This window comes from Lepus europaeus, chromosome 21 (assembly GCF_033115175.1).
Source record: "Lepus europaeus isolate LE1 chromosome 21, mLepTim1.pri, whole genome shotgun sequence".
NCBI classification, from domain to species: Eukaryota; Metazoa; Chordata; class Mammalia; order Lagomorpha; family Leporidae; genus Lepus; species Lepus europaeus.
Window position 1 is genome coordinate 60,156,235 of NC_084847.1, and position 13,508 is coordinate 60,169,742.

Below are 13,508 nucleotides of genomic sequence, written 5' to 3' on the forward strand. Positions count from 1 at the left end.
GGTTCACAGAGGCCAGGCATATTCACCCACCAGGGAGACTGCCCTGCTTTCAGAGTGGCGGCTGGCACGCGGACTGGAGAGACGAGACGGGCCGTGTGTCTCCTCCTGAGTCTCGCTTCCCACAGTCGGCTGTACCAGGGGCTTCCTGGGACACGACGGCGGCCAACATGGTTCTCTTCCCGCCCCGCAGAGGACGGTGATGGAGGTACACCCGGTGCAGCAGGAATGAGGGTGAGCATGGCTGCTGTGCCATCTGCCCCAGCAACCCGACTGTGAAGGTCTGGAAGCAAACCGGCATCTCTTGTGGGCATCGTTGATGCTTCTAGCTGGCCGGCTGTGTTGGTGATCCGGCAGGGCAGCAAGTGTGCATGTTTACATGTTGCTAACATGCTGGCTTCTGGGGAGTGCTCGCTTCCCAGGAGAAGCTGTGTTGCATGTCGATCTGTCTAACAAAGAGTATATCACATTTTCACATTCTTTACCCAGATGTGCCAATGCTGCCTTTTTTTTAAAAAACTTCATTTTTAAATTATTTATTTATTTATTTATTTATTTTGACAGGCAGAGTTGATAGAGAGAGAGACAGAGAGAAAGGTCTTCCTTTTTGCCGTTGGTTCACCCTCCAATGGCTGCTGTGGCCGGCGTACCGCACTGATCCGAAGGCAGGAGCCAGGTGCTTCTCCTGGTCTCCCATGCAGGTGCAGGGCCCAAGGACTTGGGCCATCCTCCACTGCCTTCCTGGGCCATAGCAGAGAGCTGGCCTGGAAGAGGGGCAACCGGGATAGAATCCAGCACCCCAACCGGGACTAGAATCCAGTGTGCCGGCGCCGCAAGGCGGAGGATTAGCCTGTTAAGCCACGGCGCCGGCCAAATGCTGCCTCTTAAAATAAAAATGTCAGTATTCGTGGTCCGAGGGCTGACATTTTCAGCAATTCTCTTTCCAAGATGTGTCTGATCCCTCACTGGGCCTCCAGCTGGGGGCGACAAACTCCACAGTTCTTTCTTGAGCACCTGCTGTGCTGTCTCTGGCCACCAGGCAAAGCCCGGGTGGCCTTGGGGAGTGGGTTCTGTCCCCTCCATCATCGTCACTGCTCACCTTTCCCAGGCTGGGGTGGATGGAGTTACCCAGGGGAGCACGGTCCCTACTTGATGTTCTCTGACAGATTCCTGCGCTGGCTCCAGGCTCAGGGAAGAACAGGAGCCGGCTTGCATGTGCCTGACTGCACATCCCTTCACGGAGCCGGCTTGTGCATCCCTAACCACACACACCTTCACAGAGCCAGCTTACATGTGGCTGACCGCATACCCCTTCACGGAGCCAGCTTGCATGCCTAACCATGCACCCCTTCGTGGAGCTGGCTTCGTGTGCCTCTTCGTGGCAGCCTGCAGTCTTTGCACCATCCACACCAAGTGGTTTGCACAGATTATGTCAGTGTCACACTGTAGGACATGCAGGTGGCTGGTACAGGTAACATGCACAGATTATGTCAGTGTGGTGCTGTAGGGTGTGCAGGTGGCTGTCACAGGTAACGGGCACAGATTATGTCAGTGTGGTGTTGTAGGACGTGCAGGTGGCTGTCACAGGTAACGGGCACAGATTATGTCAGTGTGGTGCTGTAGGACGTGCAGGTGGCTGTCACAGGTAACATCACAGATTATGTCAGTGTGGTGCTGTAGGACGTGCAGGTGGCTGTCACAGGTAACATCACAGATTATGTCAGTGTGGTGCTGTAGGATGTGCTGGTGGGCTGTCACAGGTAACGGGCACAGATTATGTCAGTGTCACACTGTAGGACATGCAGGTGGCTGTCACAGGTAACATCACAGATTATGTCAGTGTGGTGCTGTAGGATGTGCAGGTGGGCTGTCACAGGTAACAGGCACAGATTAACTCAGTGTGGTGCTGTAGGGTGTGCAGGTGGCTGTCACAGGTAACGGGCACAGATTATGTCAGTGTGGTGTTGTAGGACGTGCAGGTGGCTGTCACAGGTAACATCACAGATTATGTCAGTGTGGTGCTGTAGGATGTGCTGGTGGGCTGTCACAGGTAACAGGCACAGATTAACTCAGTGTGGTGCTGTAGGGTGTGCAGGTGGCTGTCACAGGTAACGGGCACAGATTATGTCAGTGTGGTGTTGTAGGACGTGCAGGTGGCTGTCACAGGTAACATCACAGATTATGTCAGTGTGGTGCTGTAGGATGTGCTGGTGGGCTGTCACAGGTAACGGGCACAGATTATGTCAGTGTCACACTGTAGGACATGCAGGTGGCTGTCACAGGTAACATCACAGATTATGTCAGTGTGGTGCTGTAGGATGTGCAGGTGGGCTGTCACAGGTAACAGGCACAGATTAACTCAGTGTGGTGCTGTAGGATGTGCAGGTGGCTGTCACAGGTAACATCACAGATTATGTCAGTGTCACACTGTAGGGTGTGCAGGTGGCTGTCATAGGTAACATCACAGATTATGTCAGTGTGGTGCTGTAGGATGTGCAGGTGGCTGTTACAGGTAACGGGCACAGATTATTCAGTGTGGTGCTGTAGGATGTGCAGGTGGCTGTCACAGGTAATGGGCACAGATTATGTCAGTGTCACACTGTAGGATGTGCAGGTGGCTGTCCCAGGTAACATGCACAGATTATGTCAGTGTGGTGCTGTAGGATGTGCAGGTGGCTGTTACAGGTAACGGGCACAGATTATGTCAGTGTGGTGCTGTAGGATTGCAGGGGGCTGTCACAGGTAACAGGCACAGATTATGTCAGTGTCACACTGTAGGACATGCAGGTGGCTGTCACAGGTAACGGGCACAGATTATGTCAGTGTGGTGCTGTAGGATTGCAGGGGGCTGTCACAGGTAACAGGCACAGATTATGTCAGTGTGGTGCTGTAGGATTGCAGGGGGCTGTCACAGGTAACAGGCACAGATTATGTCAGTGTCACACTGTAGGACGTGCAGGTGGCTGTCACAGGTAACATCACAGATTATGTCAGTGTCACACTGTAGGACGTGCAGGTGGCTGTCACAGGTAACGGGCACAGATTATGTCAGTGTGGTGCTGTAGGACGTGCAGGTGGCTGTCACAGGTAACATCACAGATGATGTCAGTGTCACACTGTAGGACGTGCAGGTGGCTGTCACAGGTAACATCACAGATTATGTCAGTGTCACACTGTAGGACGTGCAGGTGGCTGTCACAGGTAACATCACAGATTATGTCAGTGTGGTGCTGTAGGATGTGCAGGTGGGCTGTCACAGGTAACAGGCACAGATTAACTCAGTGTGGTGCTGTAGGATGTGCAGGTGGCTGTTACAGGTAACGGGCACAGATTATTCAGTGTGGTGCTGTAGGATGTGCAGGTGGCTGTCACAGGTAATGGGCACAGATTATGTCAGTGTGGTGCTGTAGGATTGCAGGGGGCTGTCACAGGTAACAGGCACAGATTATGTCAGTGTCACACTGTAGGACGTGCAGGTGGCTGTCACAGGTAACGGGCACAGATTATGTCAGTGTGGTGCTGTAGGATGTGCAGGTGGCTGTCACAGGTAACGGGCACAGATTATGTCAGTGTGGTGCTGTAGGATTGCAGGGGGCTGTCACAGGTAACAGCCACAGATTATGTCAGTGTCACACTGTAGGACGTGCAGGTGGCTGTCACAGGTAACATCACAGATTATGTCAGTGTGGTGCTGTAGGATGTGCAGGTGGCTGTTACAGGTAACGGGCACAGATTATGTCAGTGTGGTGCTGTAGGACGTGCAGGTGGCTGTTACAGGTAACGGGCACAGATTATGTCAGTGTCACACTGTAGGACGTGCAGGTGGCTGTCACAGGTAACCGGCACAGATTATGTCAGTGTGGTGCCGTAGGATGTGCAGGCGGGCTGCTACAGGTAACATGCACAGACTGAGCCGTTGTCGTGCCGTAGGATGTGCAGGTGGGCTGCTACAGATGACATTGCCATTCCTCAGTAGTGTTGGTGATGAAGGCGTCTGAGAAGTAGGTGTGATCTTGCCTCACCTGATCACATTTCTCTTCTGGATGGAGAGGCGGCTGTGTGGGCTGTTCCCATCCTGCACCCGCACATGCACACACCCACACTCCGAGGTGGAACGTGAGCTTCCCTCTTGTCTCTTGGGCCGGTGTTGTCATGGAGGCATCGAGTCCCAGCAAGCAGACCCCGTGTGCATCTCTCTCACCAGCTATGTCCCTGATTTGGGCCAACAAGAGTCAGACACAGCCCAGGGCTCTCAGCTGTGCACAGGGTGGGGTGACACCCAGGCGTCATTGTGCAAACATCCAGCAATTCCCCTCGCTGGAGTGCTCATCAAATCCCAGACGGGAGGCGAAGACGTGACATCACTGAGGCTCATGACTCGACAAACAAGTGCCCCTCGGGCTGCCGGCATGTGTGCTGTCCTTTGCAGTCTGTCCTAGAAAGCTCTGCAGGACTAAGGCTGAAGGCACAGAAAATGGGGGGAGAAGGTGCTTCTCTGACAGCAGGAACCACGAGATTGGCGGCAGCGTCAGGGAGGAAGAGCTGGGGGCGCTGGAAAGCGGATCTGGGATGTCAGCAGGCCCAGTGGATGAACAATCAGTGTGGAGCTGCCCCACCGGGCCTGGGGCCTGACGGCCGCCTCCTGCAGCAAGTCGTGGCCCAGCGTGGCCAAGGACAGTCAGCGTTTTCTGTGGGAAGCTCATTTGAGACACTGGCGCTCAGAGCCTCCTGCCGAGGTCCTGGAGACCCCGTGTGTCAGTGCCCTGCGATTCTGATGAGCAGGCAAGCAGTCCCCTCTTGGGTCCAGGTCAAAGCAGTAAATGCAAACACAGGTGGTCTGGCACCACCCAGACTGCCCAGCAGGACGCAGGTTCAATGACAGCCCCTCTGCCCAGCCTGTTTTCCAGGGACAGCCCTCCCCTCCCCACCCCCGCAGGCTGCTGAACGGAGTCACTGGGTCTCAGCCCCCCAGCCAAGGGGAGGAGGCTGTACCTGTGATCCGAGCAGGGCCATCTCAAGACCTCTCCAGGAACTTGGATGCAGGGAGGGGCAGCCTCCACGGAGTGACCATAGCCTCTCCCTGAGCCTCTGAACCCTGCAGGCTGCCCACGCCCTCCAGAGAACCTTCTTCACCCGACTGTCCACAGGCAGGCTATGTCACCAGCCACCAAGCAGCTCAGTCAGAGCCACAGTGGACAGGATGGCCCAACAGCGCACTTAGTGCCCCCATGCCTGGCCAGCTCTGAGCTCGCACGCTGTTCCATCTGCACCCCCTCGCCTGCTCACATGCTAGTCTCTGGGAGCACAGGGGTGGCCAGAGAGGGGAGGACGTCTCAGTGGACGAGGCCACACAGCTCAAGAGCTTGGGAGCAGCTGCTGTGGATTTGAGTCAGCACATCAGCCCCCCACAGCACCTGGCTTCTCCCTGGGCCCAGAGCCTGCAGGTGCGCTGGAACCCTGCCCCAGGCGTGGCCTCTCACTACCAGCTTTTCCACATACCCCCTCGGGCTGCCTCCTCGGTGTTGCCACCATTACCGTGAGTCATTTCTTCCTATATTTGACTTTCTTATTTACCTGAATTTTATGACTATTTACTCTTGCATTTCACTTCACTCACGTTTTTACTGAAATGTATTTTATAAGGAATTACTCACAGGCACACAAACAAGCAGACACACACACAGAATAGCTGGGGACCGTGAAGTCAAGACAGCCATTCATGTCAGGCTGTGCCAAGACAGAGCCAGGCCTCAGGAATGTGCCTGGGTGCTGCCTTTGGTTTGCCAGCACCTGGGCACTGCGGTCCCAGGCTGCTCGGGGTCAGCGCCCGGGCACTGCGGCCCAGGCTGCACGGGGTCAGACCCGGGGCACTGCGGCCCCAGGCTGCACGGGGTCAGAGCCCGGGCACTGCGGCCCCAGGCTCCAGGGGAGGGACCCAGAGACTGCTTCACACCTGAGGCCTTGCCGTCATCCCATTTGGGTGTCAGTTTGAGTCCAGCCTCTCTACTTCTGACCCAGCTCCCTGCTAATGGCCTGGGAAAGCAGTGGAGGATGGCCCAAGTCCTTGGGTCCCTGCACCCGCATGGGAAGACCCAGAGGAAGCTCCTGGCTCCTGGCTTCGGATCGGCCCAGCTCTGGCCGACACAGCCATTTGGGGAGTGAACCAGCAGATGGAAGACCTTTCTCTCTGTCTCTCCCTCTCTCTGTCTGTAACTCTACCTCTCAAATAAATAATAAATAAAATCTTTAAAAAAAGTGCTTCTTGGTGATTATTGCACATGTTTGAGTTGTGGATTTTTAAAAGATTAATTGCATAGTAGCCGGCGCCGCGGCTCACTAGGCTAATCCTCCGCCTTGCGGCGCCGGCACACCAGGTTCTAGTCCCGGTCGGGGCACCGATCCTGTCCCGGTTGCCCCTCTTCCAGGCCAGCTCTCTGCTGTGGCCAGGGAGTGCAGTGGAGGATGGCCCAAGTCTTTGGGCCCTGCACCCCCTGGGAGACCAGGAGAAGCACCTGGCTCCTGCCATCGGATCAGCGCGGTGCGCCGGCCGCAGCGTGCCTACCGCGGCGGCCATTGGAGGGTGAACCAACGGCGAAAGGAAGACCTTTCTCTCTGTCTCTCTCTCACTGTCCACTCTGCCTGTCAAAAAAAAAAAAAAAAGATTAATTGCATAGTAAGAAAATTGTATTTGTATCAGTAAATATTTCTACCAGTGAATAGCAATAAATACTTGTATCAGTAAATCTGTTTAAGAAAGATACATGATTCATGATAATTTTCAACGTGAATAATGAATAATTTCAAATTTGTATGTGACATTTTATGTTAATATTCCTAATTCAAATCCACATAAAATGTGATGAGCCTTCTATATGATACAGTCTATATTCACATGCAGGTATGGATATCAGTGTGTGAGATAATGATTAACACAGAGGGCAGGTCCTTAGAATTGTGGGGAAAGGTGACATTAATCTTATTTGTAAGTCTTTTTGTAAGGCCCAAACACTTTGGCCATCTTCCCCTGTTTTACCAGGGAGCTGGAGAAGTGGAGTTACACAGAGAGAGAAAGAGAAAGATAGGCCTTCCATCTGCTGGCCCACTCCCCAAATGGCTACAACAGCTGGAGCCAGGCTGATCCTGGAGCCAGGAGCATCCCCCAGGTCTCCCATGCGTGTGCAGGGGCCCAAGCACTTGCCATCTTCCACTGCTTTCCCAGGCCATAGCAGAGAGCTGAATTGGAAGAGGTGTAGCTGGATTGGACACAAACCGGTGCCCACATGGGATGCCGCACCGCAGGTGGAACCTCAGCCCACCATGCCCCAAGTGTGAAATTCTTTCATTGACTTGATTACCTAGTTTGTTGCAAAAATTGCTAGGGAGGAAGTTGGAAATTATCCTGTTTGTGTGAGAGGCCTGAGAAAAATAAGTTTCTTCAGAAAGGAGTGTAGCAGCCTTGGAAGCTCACCTTAGAAGCAGCCCAGTATTTTACACTGCAAAGCCCTGCCTGTACCCCAATAACTTTGCAGTCCCAGCCTTCCCTAAGGAGGCTCCCCAAAGGACTCTCCTCGCCTGATAGCCTTGGGCAGTAAAACCTTCACAGCCTTCTCCCAGGGAGGCACCCCAGGGGACCCTCCTCTGCCAGGTGGGCCGCCCAGTGTGACAGCACTGAGCAGTGAAACCATGGGAGGGATGTACCGATCCATATTCAGCAAATTGTCCAGAGGAAGGAGGAGGAGAGGAGAAGCAGCCAGAATAACGCCCCCATGCCCTTAAAACTCCAGTCTCAGATTCCGTGTGAGAGGTGCCCAGCTGTTTTGATGGATGTCCCACCCTGTTAACCCTTGCTACCTTGCTGACCACTCCTGTCTCATGTCGGAATTCTGGAGCAAAGACAAGAACCGGTTCCACTCAACTCCACTAACACAACCACCAAAGGGAGGATGAGGTTCCAGTTCAGGTCCCAGGAAGTAAATAAGGGTTTGATAGATAGACAGAGAGATGGACTTCAGGAGTTTCTAGGTAAGCGACCACCAGACAGCAGAAACTTTCAACTTGCACAACTTAGAATGCACTTGCCCTAGGCCACAGCTTTTTATTCTGGTACATACACTAGATTAGTTCTCCCAAGCACGTAGTATGATCCAGGGATGGATCACAAGTTTTAAAAAAATAAACATTTATTTTGAAAGAGAGAGAGAGATACCTTCCATCTGCTGGTTCACTCCCCAGATGGCCCCAATGGCCAGCACTGGGTCAGGCCAAAGCCAAGGGCTCCATCTGGGTCTCCCATGTGAGTGGCAAAGGCCCAAACACTTGGGCCATCTTCCCCTGTTTTACCAGGGAGCTGGACTGGAGCAGCTGGAACAGGAACCGGCACGCATATGGGAGGCCAGCCTTGCCCACTACTCCACACCAGCCCCATACAAGTTATTTAATAGAGGAGATCAAAGGGCTAGTGTTGCGATTAAGCCCTGGCAGTCGCGGCCATGTGAGGAATAAATCGGCAGATGGAAGATCTCTCTGCCCCTCTCTCTAATCTGCCTTTCAAATAAATACATAAATCTTAAAAAAAAAATCAAACATTTTTCACTTCGAAGGTTTTTCCTTTTTAAAGATTTACTTTATTTGAAAGGCAGAGTTATGGGGGAGGGGGGTCTTCCATCTGCTGGTTCACTCCCCAGATGGCCACAGTGGCCGGGGCTGCGCTGATCCAAAGCCAGGCGCCAGGAGCTTCTTCCGGGTCTCCCACGTGGGTGCAGGCCATCTTCCACTGCTTTCCCAGGCCACCGCAGGGAGCGGGATCAGAAGTGGAGCAGCCGGGGCTCGAACCAGCACCCACTTGGATGCCGGCAGTGCAGGTGGCGGCTTTACCGGCTACCACAGCGCCAGCCCCGAAGTGAGTTTTTAAGAGTATTAGTTTCCTAAGTTTTGTTAGTTTTTATTTTTTGGGTTATTTTTAGTTTCCTAAACTCTAAAATTTAAAGTAAATGCGTGATTTCCCCACGCGTTAGGCAGCACCTGTAGGAAGCAGACGTGGGTTCTGTAAACGCAACAGAATCACCAGAAGTAAAAATCAAATCTCAAATCTGGCTTCGGTTATCACGTGCTCCGCGCACAGTCCAAAATCGGCGTCCACACGGACGTCACGTGGCACAGACCGGGCGGCTCCTTTCGCGGGTAGGCGGGACGCAGGGGCTTGTGGGAAATGTAGGCATGGCTACCGTGACGTCATCACCGCGCGACGACAGGAAGGCGCCTTGGTCCCTTCTGCGCATGTGTCCAGAAGCTCTGTGTGTCGCCGCTGTCTTCCCGAGCCACTGGACTCGGGCTGAGCCGCATCGCCGCAGGTGGGTGAGGCGGCGAGCGGGGTTCCGCGGCCCTGGCGCCCCCCGGGATGGGAACAGAATGGGCTGTGAGGCGCGGCGCGGCCCCGACGGGGACCCCTCCAGGAGGCGACCCTCGTAGTGGGGATGCTGGGTGCCGGGGAAGGGGGATAGGCGACCTGGGCGGTGCTGAGGGCCGGGGGCGGAGAGGGGCGTCCGGGGCCGTGCTGAGGGCCGGGGCGGGGCCGTGCGGAGGGCCGGGGGCGGGGAGGGGGCGTCCGGGGCCGTGCTGAGGGCGGGGGCGTTGAGGGGCATCCGGGGCCGTGCTGAGGGCCGGGGCCGTGCGGAGGGCCGGGGCGGGGAGGGGCGTCCGGGGCCGTGCTGAGGGCCGGGGGCGGGGAGGGGGCGTCCGGGGGCGGGGCCGTGTGGAGGGCCGGGGGCGGGGAGGGGGCGTCCGGGGCCGTGCTGAGGGCCGGAGCCGTGCGGAGGGCCGGGGCGGGGAGGGGCGTCCAGGGCCGTGCTGAGGGCCGGAGCCGGGGAGGGGGCGGCCGGGGCCGTGCGGAGGGCCGGGGCGGGGAGGGGCGTCCGGGCGGTGCTGAGGGCCGGGGCCGTGCGGAGGGCGGGGGCGTTGAGGGGCGTCCGGGGCCGTGCAGAGGGCCGGGGGCGGGGAGGGGGGCCGGGGGCGGGGCCGTGTGGAGGGCGGGGGCGTTGAGGGGCGTCGGGGCCGTGCGGAGGGCGGGGGGCGGGGCCGTGCGGAGGGCGGGGGCGGGGTCAGGAGACCTGCGCTGCCAGACACCCGGGCGTGCCTGCGGGTGGACAGACGGTGGTTCCTGGAGCTCCGCGCCCAGACGGTCTTTTCCAGAAAGCGGTGATGGCTGCGCGCGATCAGACGCTGGGAGTGGCGTGGGCGCACCTCTGCTCCAGCGCTGGCGTCCTGGCCCTGACCTGTGTGACGTCAGTCAGTCCGGCCGTCTGTGACGCGTGCGGTTCCCAGAGGAGTCACTGGAGTGTGTGCAGACTGAGCCTCAGTGAGGGGCCGTCCGGTGTGCGGGTTCTGTGGTCCTCACGTGACGTCTGTCCTCTCCTTGCTCCCAGGGACAATGAGCTCCACCGGGAGACTTGGGGCGTGGATGGCGGCCCCGTTTGCTTCCCACGCTTTTGCCGCACTGCAGAGCAGCGCTGAGAAGTCCCACAGAGGTAGGGATCGGAGCTTTGCACGGGCCGAGCAGTGACTGACGTATTGCCAGCAGGATCGAGGACTGAGTGATGTTCTCCTGCTGCCTCCACGAACTGCCATAGACCTGGTGACACTGGAATTTTGGTGCACGATCAGAAGAAAGGTGTGGGGGCCACATTGTGGTGTAGTAGGTTAAGCTGCGGCTGCAGTGCTGGCATCCCATATGGGTGCTGGTTCGAGTCCCGGATGCTCCTCTTCTGATCCAGCTCTCTGCTGTGGCCTAGGAAAGCAGCAGCAGATGGCCCAAGTCCTTGGGCCCCTGCACCCACCTGGAAGACCTGGAAGAAGCTTCTGGCTCCTGGCTTCGGATCAGCCCAGCTCCAGCCATTGCAGCCATTTGGGGAGCGAAGCAGTGGTTGGAAGACCTCTCCCTCTCTGTCTGTAACTGTCTCTCAAATAGAATTTTTTTTTTTTTTTTTTTTTTTTTTTAAGGAGACATGAGTGAATGGATTTAGAAGGGTATGCAAGCGCCGGGGACTGTTACTAGCGGGGTCTTAAAGGTGTTGACTGCTGGCCGGCGCCGTGGCTCAATAGGCTAATCCTCCGCCTTGCGGCGCCGGCACACCGGGTTCTAGTCCCGGTCGGGGCACCGGATTCTGTCCCGGTTGCCCCTCTTCCAGGCCAGCTCTCTGCTGTGGCCAGGGAGTGCAGTGGAGGATGGCCCAAGTGCTTGGGCTCTGCACCCCATGGGAGACCAGGAGAAGCACCTGGCTCCTGCCATCGGAACAGCGCGGTGCGCCGGCCGCAGCGCGCTACCGCGGCGGCCATTGGAGGGTGAACCAACAGCAAAGGAAGACCTTTCTCTCTGTCTCTCTCTCACTGTCCACTCTGCCTGTCAAAAAAAAAAAAAAAAAAATGGTGTTGACTGCAACAGAGGGTAACCTGTCGCCTCTCGGAGCCCCTGTGTACACACTTGCTCTACTTTCTGCCTTCCCTGTTTCCGGAACCCAAGCCCTCTCAATCCTCGTCTGTCACCCACAGTAGGGTTTAGAGATGGGCTAATGTTGGCGTCTGTCCTCATGGTTCTCCCTGATAGCTTATGAATGGTTGCTGGAGGTTTTCTGCGGGGTCAGAAGCCAGCTGAGTTTCAGGGAACAAGTGGGTTTCCTGGGGTCATCTGATGTGTAGATGTCCACCACCCTGGCTTTTCCACTAGTGGGTTCTGCTTTGCCACAATGCATTCAGAAACTCGTGCTGTTTCCGACTTCAGTTTCAGCAGCTGCAGTTAACATTGAGCAAACCTGGTTTATTTATTTTTTTTATTTTTGACAGGCAGAGTGGACAGTGAGAGAGAGACAGAGAGAAAGGTCTTCCTTTTGCCGTTGGTTCACCCTGGTTTAAAGACTGCCTGCCATCCCCCTCTCCCCCTGCCAGCACTTGCCATGGAGTGTAGGAGCCAGAGGGGTTTATAATACACATTTCCCCTCTTGATGGCGGTTGTCCGTTCTCCAAAGTCATACGTGTTGCAGCCAGTTACCGTGAGCTTATTTTCCACTATTTGGAATGGGAGAACTAGGGTGAGTCACACTTCAGTCGCGGCAAGTTCATTATGAAAGTGCACAATCCAATGCCCGCATGGACGGAAACATTTCAACAGTCTTAGGATCTCTCCGCAGTTTCTTTGTGTGACTCACACAGCTTAGTGCCAGCAGGAGACTCATCTGGTTGACCTTTATTCCACTTTTTGAAACTACATTTGGTGTTGAGGCTACAATGATTGATTTGACATGAAGTTCGATTCTTTTCCCCTTACTTATCAAAGTGTCTCAGCCTGACATATCAACAAAAAGCTTACTGGGCTAAAAGGCATTTTGTGAATTTTGAAAAAAATTCTTTGGGTGGCAGAGACGTGCTAGGGAGAGAGACCTCCCATCTACTGGTTCATTCCGAAAATCCCTGCAGTGGCAGGGGCTGAGCAGGCTGAAGCCAGAAGCTGAGAACTCAGCCCAAGTCTCGCATGTGGGTAGCAGGGATCATGTGCCTGAGCCATTCCCTGCTGCTCCCATGGTGTGTTAGTAAAAAGCTGGGATTGGGAGTGGACCAGCATTCGAATCCAGGCACGCCTGTATGGGATGTAGGTGTCCCAACTGGTGACTGAACTGCCACGTGCCTGCACCTTATTTTTAATTCTGAGACAGCATCATGGGGTGTGCTTAGCTGGGTGTCCTGCACTGGTGTTTTCTAGGATCACAAAGAAGGGTTCACTTGTTTCCGTGACAAGGCTGTTCCTTGCAGATGGCGACACTCATATGGCTGGTGATTGTGCCGGCTCTTGGTTAGGCCCTGTGTCTCCACCAGGCCAGCTCTCATCTTCACAAAATAATGGTATTCCGTGAAGGCAAACCACGTATCTCGATTACTGATATCCTGTTGGCTCATGCAGGTCAAAAAGCAAAGCCAAAGGTTATTGTTGGGTGAAGGGTAGAAGCAGTTGTATTATTTGGAACTATTTTTTTTTTTTTTTGACAGGCAGAGTGGACAGTGAGAGAGAGAGACAGAGAGAAAGGTCTTCCTTTTTGCCGTTGGTTCACCCTCCAATGGCCACCGCGGTAGCGCGCTGCGGCTGGCGCACCACGCTGATCCCAAGGCAGGAGCCAGGTGCTTCTCCTGGTCTCCCATGGGGTGCAGGGCCCAAGCACTTGGGCCATCCTCCACTGCACTCCCTGGCCACAGCAGAGAGCTGGCCTGGAAGAGGGGCAACCGGGACAGAATCCGGCGCCCCGACCGGGACTAGAACCCGGTGTGCCGGCGCCGCTAGGTGGAGGATTAGCCTGTTGGGCCACGGCGCTGGCCTATTATTGGAACTATTAAAGAAAAAGGATGCTACAGTTAAAACATTACTTACCTTTTCCCCATGCAGTTGTGGGTGAAAATGTGAGGTTACAGGATGCACACGTTCTATGGAATTTAGGTATATAAAAGGAGGAAGTTGCCAATACGAAGTCCTG

General features: G+C 55.3%; 1 protein-coding gene across 3 annotated transcripts in view; it reads left to right on the forward strand.

Annotated features, from left to right (window-relative positions):
- Window positions 1-9,259: 9,259 nt before the first annotated feature.
- LOC133750580 (zinc finger protein 345-like) overlaps window positions 9,260-13,508 on the forward strand; it is a 74,391-nt gene continuing 70,142 nt past the window's right edge. For all 3 annotated transcript variants that reach the window (XR_009864716.1, XR_009864717.1, XM_062180154.1), the window contains exons 1-2: window positions 9,260-9,347; window positions 10,419-10,520. The gene's annotated coding sequence lies outside the window, so the exon portion shown is untranslated. The remainder of the gene's footprint in view (window positions 9,348-10,418; window positions 10,521-13,508) is intronic.